Source organism: Podarcis pityusensis, assembly GCF_964106645.2.
Source record: "Podarcis pityusensis genome assembly, chromosome: 4".
NCBI lineage: Eukaryota > Metazoa > Chordata > Lepidosauria > Squamata > Lacertidae > Podarcis > Podarcis pityusensis.
The window spans coordinates 76,709,970-76,721,217 of record NC_138027.1 but is presented as its reverse complement, the minus strand read 5'-3'; the positions used below and the strand labels follow the sequence as shown (position 1 = coordinate 76,721,217).

The 11,248-nt window shown below is 40.7% G+C and overlaps 1 long non-coding RNA gene across 2 annotated transcripts; it reads left to right on the top strand.

The window, feature by feature from the left end:
• Positions 1 to 6,756: 6,756 nt before the first annotated feature.
• On the top strand, positions 6,757 to 11,010 carry LOC308476059. Of its 2 annotated transcripts, none has more exons than XR_013985661.1 (4): positions 6,757 to 6,898; positions 8,952 to 9,028; positions 9,590 to 9,733; positions 10,936 to 11,010. It is a non-coding gene; the product is annotated as an uncharacterized lncRNA (long non-coding RNA). The 2 variants fall into 2 exon arrangements; XR_013985662.1 differs by having other exon boundaries at positions 8,922 to 9,028.
• Positions 11,011 to 11,248: the final 238 nt, after the last annotated feature.

Genomic DNA, 11,248 nt, shown 5'->3' with positions numbered 1-11,248 from the left:
ACTAGAGTATATGGGCCAGTGGTCTGGCATGGTATAACACAGTCTATGTTTGTGTTTTGTGTGGTACTTTTGCTCCAACTTGCTTGTCCATCTCAAGTGCAGTTACGGTTCTTTCTCAAACGTAGCCTGTGTCCATGGCTTTATACCATGTAAAGCCCTTGCCAAGGGTTGTTGTTATGAGAACAACAACAAACAAGTGCTTAGTTTCATAAACGATGATTTAATGCTGATGCCATCACCCCTTGCTACAAGGCAGCTATCCACCCTGAATGCCTCATTTGCCATAGCTATGAAGCATAGCCAAAATACTTCTTCCAGTTTGTGTGTGTGTCTGAGGGGGGAGAACTGCCGAATAAGGTAAACAATATTTCTACAGGGAATATAGCTTAAGCAATTCATATTGTATACAAACATTTATTGATACGAAACCTGCAACAGGGAAAAGAGAGAGAGAGAAAGTAAGGGGGGAATTGTTAAATTTTTTAACCGTGTTTTCACAAATCTTCAAAGCGTTCCTTGATGGCTTGCTGAAGTAATTGAATGACTCTCAAGTTGTTTTATAGAGGACATCTTATCTTTCTTTCATTACCCAGCCCATGGCTTCTTTTCTATTCCCATGAAATCCGTGTACACACTTTAGAAGCCCTCCTGAACAAGCTTGCTTCTAACTCTCACAGAGCTCTTAGCACAATTTGAATACGAAAGAGATACTGAATAAAAAGCTTTAATCTCTTGTCGGCTATTCTTCTTCTTTTTTCTCCCTCTCTTCATCTCCCTCTCTTCCAAGAGCTTTTGCCATGTAAGGGAACACTTTTCCGCTTAAAGAAAGTTAGTATAATGCTCCAGAAAGATGCACTGTACAAGGGAAATTGAAAGGCTGGCCAGCAAAGGCTTTTCTGTTGCAGTTTAGCGATATTTGTGCGGCGTTTACCCACGCTCGCGCTTTTTTTGCAGGTAAAAGATTAGAAAAAAGGGGCTCTCTTTAACAAAATCATTCAATCAACAAGCGAGTTAAAGCAGTATCAAATATGTCCTCTACCTCAAATACTGTGGGCCTTTTTCTTGCGATACCTCTTCCCTCAGTTAACTGGAACTGCTTTGAAAGGGCTTTCTGTTCTCCAGTCCCTTGTCAGTTTGAATGCCAGGAAATGAGTCTCCTTTGTGAGATTAATTAATTGCAGGAGCTGATCGGCCCAAGCCCAATCACCATGCAAGAGAGCTGTAATTGCTACTTTGTGGAAAGGAAAGGAAAAGTTTTGGTTGCAGTTTAAGAAGAGGGTTTAAGGAAAGTTCTTTGAACTAGAGGTCTCAGTGCACTGGATTAAGGCGAGAAGCAAGGAGGCCTTTGAAGTTTGTTAAGAGGTTTTGGAGGAGAAAAAAGTTGGGTGGCAAATGGGAGTTGGCAACATCAAAAGGACAGAGCAGCACCACTCCTCACCTGCTTGCATTCAGAGCAGGGACCACAGGCTGGAAGCATCATTTACTGGAATGATCACTTTTGTGAGACTGCTTTGGGGTAGCTTTTATTATTATTATTATTAAATTGCATGGCGTCCTTATGTGGGGCATATATGCATCCTTGTGTGGAAATAGATTGTATATGCAAATAGGTATGCATATACACTACACTACACTACACACACACACTTGCCTAATATACTTTAAACAAAAAGGTATACCTACAAACCTAGAAATATTGCTGTTTTTGCCTAGCAGCAAAATATGACTCAATTCTGCATTCTCTAATAAGCTAGGGGGCAAATCCTAATGGCTAGAAGTGAAATGTTGTTCTCACGAGGTGCTAGCCGAACTTTTCTAAGCATCTGGGGATGCCTTGACTTTCCTTATGGAAAAAACACACACACCACCTAACTCATTCTCAGTAGCAGGGGACAGAAATCAGTTAAATGTAGGTGGGCTCAGCGGGTTTACATCTGCAGGCACAATGAGGCAGTAGAACAGACTATATTTATTTATGTACAGAATATATTTCCCACTTGATTTTAGTAGAACCTCGAAGCAGCTTACAGGGAACATTAAAAGTATAAATAAAAAAGCTTAAAACATTTAAGGGTAATTACTCTTGTATTGCTGCCTTGTAACTTTCCTGTTGTCGTAAGCTGTCGCAAATGAGCGTTGTCAAGAAAGGTGACGTAGAAATATTGTAAATAAACAAACAATTACTTGAGTCACATTTTCCTGCAACAGGAGTGGAAACCAGAAATGCTAAAGGGACAAAAGGGTCTTACTAAAAATAAATAAACCGAACACAATTGCATTGGGCAAGAGATATGATGTAAAGGTATTTATATGTTAATGCCAGAAGCCTTCAAGCCAAGATAGAGGCATTACAGTACATGACACACACACAGTATAAGGAAACATAGATATAGTGGGCATATCCAAAAGCCTGCTAGGATTTAGCCAGGCAAAAAGATTCCTCTCCTCCTGGACCTTTGGCTACTTAAACAATCTATGGCTTTTTAAAATTATTGATTTTGTTACTATGTTGTGCAACAAACGCACACACTGCAGGCACCAAAAAACCACACTACACCACTGCAAGTTCTCCACCAGAGTTTTTTAAGATCTGCAGATCTGCTGATGAGGTTCTGCTCCAAATGCCATCTTTCCAGGAACAAAGAGTATGCCTAGGAGTGGGCCTTCTGGGCTGTGATTCTGGAATTGCACAATGCACTCCCTTAAAGGGCTAGTTTGTGGTCTCATTTTCAAGACAAATGAAAATTTTGAGCTTAGCATTTGCGATTTTATTTTTTTTGGAATTTGTCATTTTCTAGTGATATAAAAATGTTGTGATGGTGTTGGAGGTGCCATCTTCTGCAGAACATTGAGGGGATCCGACACAATGCCGTGCAACATCCTGATGTCGCTCTGTGCCCGCCTAAACAATGGGAGGGGGAAGCCCCATAAAAAAAATATTGAGGAGGTGCCTCGGCCCCCAGAAACCAGCTCTTATGAAAGGTGTAGTAAATAAAAATATCTTGTTTGAGGAAGAATTAACATTGTAAAAAAAAAAAAAATGTGTTTGGTGTACTGGGCAGCTGTACAAAGTATCGACTCTGCACTACAAAATCATTTTTTTAAACATAACTTGGGGTCCTTGTACTGTAATGGAAAGGTGGTTAATTCTTTAGACTAGACTCCTCTAATCTGGCCATCGGTCCAGCATGGCCAATGATCAGAGATGTGGTAGCCCATCAACATCTGTGGGGCACCAGGTTGGGGAATGCTGCTTTAGACAGACAAAATAGATAACGTGTGTTAGCTAGAGGAGCCTTCAAACACGGTTACTGGAACTGCATTCTGAAGTGTTCAAGTCTTGGGAGTTTTCTACTACTAACTTCTGCTGAATGTATAAACTGGTCCTCAGCAGAACAAGGAGCATCAGGGTTACTAGGCAAAGATTTTGAGAGGTGACAACAAAAACACTTCATATTATACACTGCCAGTTCAAGAAGGGCTACAATTCAACACAAGGCAGCCCCAGAAAAGTTATCTAGAACTGCCATGTAAATCATCGGTCCCAAAACCAATCTAAAGGTATAATACTCTCTTATATAAATTAGTCATCAAATGGATGCCTATGCATATGACCAAGTGCTGTCATCTTTCAAGGATTCTCGTTCTTTTAAAATGTGCCCTTCTACAAAGTGGCTCAAAGATGACAGTTTTGGACAGCAGTTTGGGGCAGGGAGGGGAGTCAATCTGAAATAAGGATGGATTCAAATGTCATGAAACCGTATCACAATATCTGGCATTCCAATGCAGGCATCCAAAGTCCTTTCAATAACATTTGTATAGAGTCTGGAATTTAGGACAGTCTTGGCACTGCTTGAATCTCAATCTATATTGGAATTGGTTTTTTTAAATAATAATAATAATAATAATAATAAGCATTTCATTGCTTGTTTCGTTTGCCACCCTGGGAGGAAGAGTGGGGTATAAATTTAGAAACTAGATAAAACCATTAATCAACACAACTGGCCTTATTTAAGAATTATCTGGTATTTAACACTGCAATATCTGTCTGTCTATGTATCTACCTACCTGCTCACTCACCTAGATACACCCATATCTTTCTGGAGGTCTACCAACAAGACATTCCCTATTGCAACACCTAGTAGATTTATCCCATACTATATTTGTTAAAGATCTGTGACCAAAGGTTCAGCTGTTTCTCTTCCTGGACCCAGTGTGAAGTCTTCCCTCCAGCTGAGCCAACCTTCTGCTTCTCTCAGCTGGAGCTACACCGCCAATATTCTGTGATGGTTCTTCCTTCACATGAGTGAAGAGCGTAAAGTTAACTGTGACATCAGAACAGCTCAGGATCTTCCACATGGTGGACTGTAGATATTTAGCCTAGAAAAAAAAACATTGGCTTTCATATGAATCTGCCAGTCAGGTCTACAGGACAGGTCTAATATTGTTTTGGGGTAGCCTTCTTATTAAGAAAGACAGTAATGCATCTTGGTCCCTTCGTATCTTAGAGAATATCTTGTTATCTATTTATTATCGCAGTGTGAATGGCCTCATAATAGCACCCACTGAGTGTCAAATATGAAAGGCAACCACACATAGGGAAATATTCTCAGATGCTTTGCAGATTTAATGCTCCTTGCCTCTGCTTAGGCATGTTCAAGCCAAAGAATTCTGACAGGATGCTACAACATGTTTTTATTTCGCTTCATTTTCAAGACTTTACCTGCATATATCTTTAGTCTGACACCGTGCATTAATTAGCAATCACATGAAATGGAGGACTTCTTATGTGAACAGCTCATTATCCTGCACTGACTTCAAGCTAGGCATATGCATCAGGATCAGTCCTACTTGATCCTGATGCCACTGAAGCCTCAATATCTATTAGTCTGACATAATGGTGTGTAGAGTAATCACTTGGCGCACCAAGAAACTGAGATCCTTTAATGAGAGATTCTAGGAATTAGACCTGGGATCTTCTGTATGCAATGTATTCTGCCCACTGTCACCCGATCATTTTAACTCATGCACCACAGAGCCAGAGTAAGGTCCAGTGTTGCCCTTCAGATGTTGTAAACCACAAGACCCATCAACCCCGGCCAACATGGTCAATAGTCAGGGATGATGGGAGTTCAGTCCATAACATCTGTAAGGCACCCTGTTAGCTAGCTGGGCTCTAGCCCTTATAAACACAGCCCTTATTTTGTCACATGTACACCCTGCCTCCAAATTGCTTAGAGTAGCATAGAAACTTTACACCAATCTCTGATTAGAAACTTCTCCAAGCAGTGAGCAGGGTAAGTCAGCGAGTCTTCCTAAATGCCTGCTCCAACATCTAGCCATTACGCTATATCTTGCTGGTGCTGGTTAGCAAACCATTAAAAGCGTGTGGGTGTGGATGTGTGTACACACACACACACACACACACACACGTCCTTGCATTCAGCAGTCACCTGTATTATCTTACCCAGTGCCTCATTTTATGCTTTAAAGTTTACAGCCACAATGTTGTACAATATATGAAGGCTTGTAATTGTATCTGCACATCAATCACGGGTGAGCTTCAGCATTTTCAGATAACTCTTCCAGTCAAAAAAGAGAAGACTTTGGTCTCTTGGCATTTTCTAAGCAGTTTGATTACAGGTGTAATATACACAGTCTTGTTAGTTCTCCGAGATCAGGGATTCTTTCCCCTGCTGGGTTCTTCTAGTAGAGGCACTGACCAATGCTTTTCACTAATAATTTCTGTCTCCTCCCAAGAGATGTTTTAATGAGCCCCTCCGACATGGCCAAAGGCAAGAAATGTACTCTGGGCCACTGAGGTGAAGAGCCAAAGCTTAACCTACTAGGCAAGCAATAATTAATACGCCTTTTCCCCTCCAATTCATCTCAATTCATTAACAAGTTACCTTTTTTTTGTTTTTGTTAATTCCCACTAAGCAACATGACGTTAGGTCTGTCACATTACATATAAGTAGTGAATGAAAAGCTGTGCCAAGGTATGTTAAAAAAAAAATCTAATTTATGACAAAAATAAATGAATTTAGAATACTAATTGGGATAAAGCAACTGACATACAGTGAGAGATTGATTTTAGGGGAAATGGAGAAATCTGTTTTCTGTTTACTTTAAGGACAGGAAATGAATACTGATTAGCAGTGTACAGGCAGTTGAGCTGGGCAACATTTGGTTATTTGGGGATTTTGCTTTTATTTTTTTTGCAAGGCACTAGTTCTGCAACACTATTTTGAAATCTAAGAGCAGTGCGGTTTATTAATGGGAGGCACCATGCCAGATTTCAAACAGTATATTTTAATTGAAACTACGCTTTGTCTCGATTTAATAATTGCTCTTTGGAAGTGGAAATAATCCTAATCTGTTTTAACTTTTTAAGTAAGTTACTTTCGACGCCTTCCCATTTTTTATTTTTTACATGCATAAGATCTGCTATCTGACAACATTACTTGAATCTATAGAGGGGCGCACGCAACATGTAGGATTAAAGAAAAGAGGGGAACGCATCGCTGGAAAGATGACGTTAAAAAGAAATAAACATATATGGCTTGAAAGGGTGTCTCAAGCCAAACCCAAAGCTCTTTAGAGATGGGGGAAAGGGCATCAATCACGTCCCTGGGCACATTAAGCTGTTACATATTATAGCCATCTCATTTTAAGTGGTGTGAGGCTCATCTCATTTGCATATGTTGTGTTACAATCTTGCTTCAGGCCTGTCTCCACAGTGAATAAGGTGGCTGTGCGAGGCGGCTTGGGGCTGGCATAAAGGATGTGTCAGAATCAAGCTGCTCACTAATCAGCTTTGCTGGGGCAGATACACGATAGTCTATGTGAAGAAATTTAGATAACAGTAATACAGCATCCTCTGGAATGATTTACGTGTGTGCGTATATATATATATGGAGGGAGGGGGAGAGAGAGAGAGATTTTGTGTGTACATCTGTGTATCTCTATAAAGGTTTTAAGCCTAACTTCTAATCCTTCGTGGAAAATTTGTAAATACTGCAGCGATGTTCTACTGACCTCTAAAGGCAGCTGCTTTGAGCTGTGTGCACTTTTGTTAAATCTCAAGGCTTTGTGCCACACATGTCATTAACATCCTTGTGGACTTGTTAACAGGAATTTCTCTGCTTCCCACCTTCTGCCTCTCCCCCCACCCACCCACCCAAAATAAAAACCCCACATGCAGTCATATTACATTTTATTTATTTATTTTGATGGTTATCTTCATTATTGTCGTTGCCATTATTTCATGGTCTTTTTCCAAGTCACCGTGTCTCCCACAGGGCCCATCCTTCAAAACCCACCACCACCACCACTTTTCCCTCATTCTAGAATTAGTAACACTGCCTATGTTGGAGGCAAGGTCAAAACTGCTTGTTCAGACTGACTGCAATAATGTCTTCTATAACTCTTCCCACAGGGTCCAGTATTTGTATCTTGAATCTTCCACTACAGTCGCCTTTCTCCATTCCTCCCTCTATAAACAGCTTGGCGCTTTCTCTTCTCCTCAGTTTCCTGCCGCCAGCAGGGCAGGCCAGAAGCTCTATTCACAGCAGGAAGAAAAGTACCTCACCCCAGGCAAAGCAATGTGGGGTTGAGCTGAAACCCACTGCCGTGCATTTAGCCGGCTAAATACACAAATTGTTAAATGCATTATTATTGTTATTATTGTTTTTCCATTTCGAAGAAAGAACAAAACAACAACTCGCCTCCCAAGGCCCTATAGGGTACAACGCTTGATCCCTGTCCACTGTGCAATTTTATTTATGAATACCAGCAATGGATTCAGTCAGGAATGCCGTCCCCGTCCCTCCCCGCCACATATTTACCTCAGAGCTCCCGTAATAAAATGCCCCTCTCTCCTCTGTTGCCACCATTAATGCCCGCACGCCATTTGCTGAATGCAATCGAGACACCTGTCTTCTTTCGTGCTACAATTTTGTGAGGTTTCAGGGCATGTGTGCCAAATAAGCCACGGATGGTAAAAAAAAATATGCCCATAGGTGTTGCATATCACTTTCATTCAGAGCAGGCCAGAAAGGACCCGCTCAGCTTTTTTGAAGGATGAGGGGAGGATGATGATGTGTGAGGTGGTGGGCAGGGGAAACGTTTTCTCCCCCCCCCCCTAAAATGAGAGACCTCTAACACTGAATGAGCTGAGAGATAATAACTTAACGGTAAAAGGTCCTTGCCTACGTATACCACCCTGCCTCTGGCATTAATCCAGGCTTTGGGGGAATCTGAAATTTCCTAAAGATGTATTAGTGTCTTATACACATGTGCTCCTGTGCACTCATAATCCTTTTCACTAGCTTCTTAGCTGCATGCTTTGTATTTAAATTTTCCCTTCTGACCAAGTAAATCCCTTTGGATGAAGTGACAGCGGCTTTTCAGCACCCATAGCTGGGTGACAGCTGGTGTTCAGGCTCTGAAAAGGCAGCAGAGTGTTCCTTGCTAGCTTTCTTCAGGACCAATGTCAACCACCAGCTGAGCGATTTGTTAGTCCCTCCTTTGGGCATCAGTCAGCTGAAGAGGCTTGCATTATATACCGAAGTAATACAATAGCTATCAATATAAACAATATCTGTGCTCCCGGCTTTCAGCCGCGCTTTTAATTAGCTACTGAATTATGTGAACCTAGTACATTTTCATTAAAGCCAGTGTAACCCTTTATTAGCACTCTGAGAAGGGCAGTCAGTTATATTCTGGATTCAGTCAGAGTTGGTTTGAAACTTTGGCTTGAAAGGAATCAGAATCAGGAGGTGTTTTTTTAAGAGAGTGAGAGAGAGAGCGCATGCAACCCTTAAAATAGTATGCTTAGAGATCACAGGAAAAGATTATCTTTTCCCTTCTCCTTATATAAAGTTTTTCTCTTGAAAAACTGATATCTGCTGCTCTTTCAGCCTAGATTTCTACTCTTTCCTCCTCTCCAGGATTCTTGGCAAATATTGTAATGGGGGAGAATTACAAGGGCAGAAGTCGATCTTGCAATGGATGTGGGTTGCTAAAGGTAAAACCATCCCAAAATGGAAATTGTTTTAGAACTGGGCTATTGGTTACCTATATGTGTCAATGTTTCCTACAGTGAATTTCGAATGGCATTGTGCGAAAGTAACATGGGTCATGGGGGGGGGGGGGGGAGATACCTTTCTATATGATCCGTACTGAAGACAATGCTTGATCCAAAACAAATCTTTTTAAAATATAATATTACACATTTCAAATGTACGACTTATTAATTATGTTTCATTCCTAGAACTGTGGCATTGTAGGAATTGATGCTCTAGGGAAGTCATGTAAATGCTTGCCTGAACCAGGCAAAAGATGTATGAAAATAGTTTTATCAAACAGCACTGATTCTTCTCTTTGATGGAAATTGAACACACACACATACACATTCATATTTACATAACATGCCCAGATTTATCCCATTGATCCTTTGGAAAATAAAAGTCTCTTTGCAATATATACTTAACTCCACTCCTTCTTTACCCTTTGTAAAGCAGTCCATTGTGTAATATAACATTTGTATGCTTTAAAAAAAATTATGTTGTTTTTTTACCATGCTCAGAGCTGCTTTTGAGAGAGAGGCAGAGAGGTGGGTAACTATGGTTTCTACTCCTCATCACAGAATTTCAGAAGACATTGGACTATTGTAAATCGAAGACTTGAAATTAAATACTTTCCACCCAGATCATAAATATAGGACCTGAAAGTAAGTCCCAATGAAATTAATGTTACTTTCAAAACAACACATTTAAGGAGAGGGTTTCTCTAGCTTGCAGCCTGCCAAAAGTTTGTGATGCAAATGCTCTGAAGAGAGGAACACACACACACACAAACACACACACACCAAAAGGTATTTATCCATTTATAAACTGTACAGGATCCATTTAAATGCTGTGCTATTAAAACGATTTCACAAAAGATGGCTACACACACGAGCTTGGTGGATGGCCTTAGACTGCAATCCCACACCCACTAAGACCCATTGAACTCACTGGGATTTAGCTCTGAGTAAAAATTTATAGGGCTGGGTTTTCTGAGGGAAGTCACATTCTCAGCAGTAGCCTCTTCCCCACCCAAGCTGCAAAACAGGGATAAGAATGCTTGACTACCTTACAAGGCTGCTGTAAACATTACTGAGATAACGTAAAGCCATGTCAATGCTGAGATGTGCAAAAAAATGCATTATTGTCAATAATAATAATAATAATAATAATAATAATTTATTTATACCCCGCCCATCTGGCTAAGTTTCCCTAGACACTCTGGGCAGCTTCCAATCAAGTGTTAAAAACAGTACAGCATTAACCCTTCCACAACTAATATCACAGTCTTACAAGCAACGCTGCTCTAAAGTTTGGGTACGAATTGGCAGATTGCATAAACTGACTATATCTCACTGCAACTTGCTTATATTCGATCAGCGTGAGGCTAGTAGCATTTAATGAAATACTAGTTTATAAATAAAATTTGCACACATCATATGAACCGTCTCAGCCAAACAGCGCATTTGCTCTTAAGAGTTGTTTCAAAAAGTCGAAGCCTGGTCTAATTTAAGATCTTGCCTATTTCTTTCTTACATTGGGATTTTACAAACTTTCTCCTGAGGTTATATTCCTCACCCCACCCATCCACCCAGCCACCACCCCTCCCCTTTACCTTTGCAGTGCCTGAAAGCAAGCACAACCATGCCAGGCCTTTATGTGGAAACATAATGCAGGATCTCTGTATCTGTAATCCCTGCATACACATTTGTGAGTAGGCGGTGGCTGGGTGGGGGGAATCGACAGAGTGTACATCCACTCAGTTAGTATTTGGGCGGCGGGAGGCGGGTAGTGGCAGCAGCTCTGTTTCCGCATTATAAATGCAAACATTTCTCCCACATTTTCTTCCCATATATGTCTGATGAAGAGCATGTAACATTCTCACCACTGACCATTGAATCCTTGGTAGTACGCAGTGGACATGTCATCACGGCTAAGAATAAAGAAACTGTGCGAATATAATGCAGTTCATATGTGTTGCATGCAAATAAATGGGCGTTTTGTCACTGGTTTTAATAAGGCATATTCCCATTTTCTCTTTCTCTCTAAAGAAGAGAAAACCCGTGTAAATATGAATTATACATTTTTGTAACCGGATCCCTACACTTGAGAAATTTATCTTTTATTCAATTCAGTTTGAAACCTCACTCTCGTGCTGTTTGTGGTAGTGTAGCTTTCTG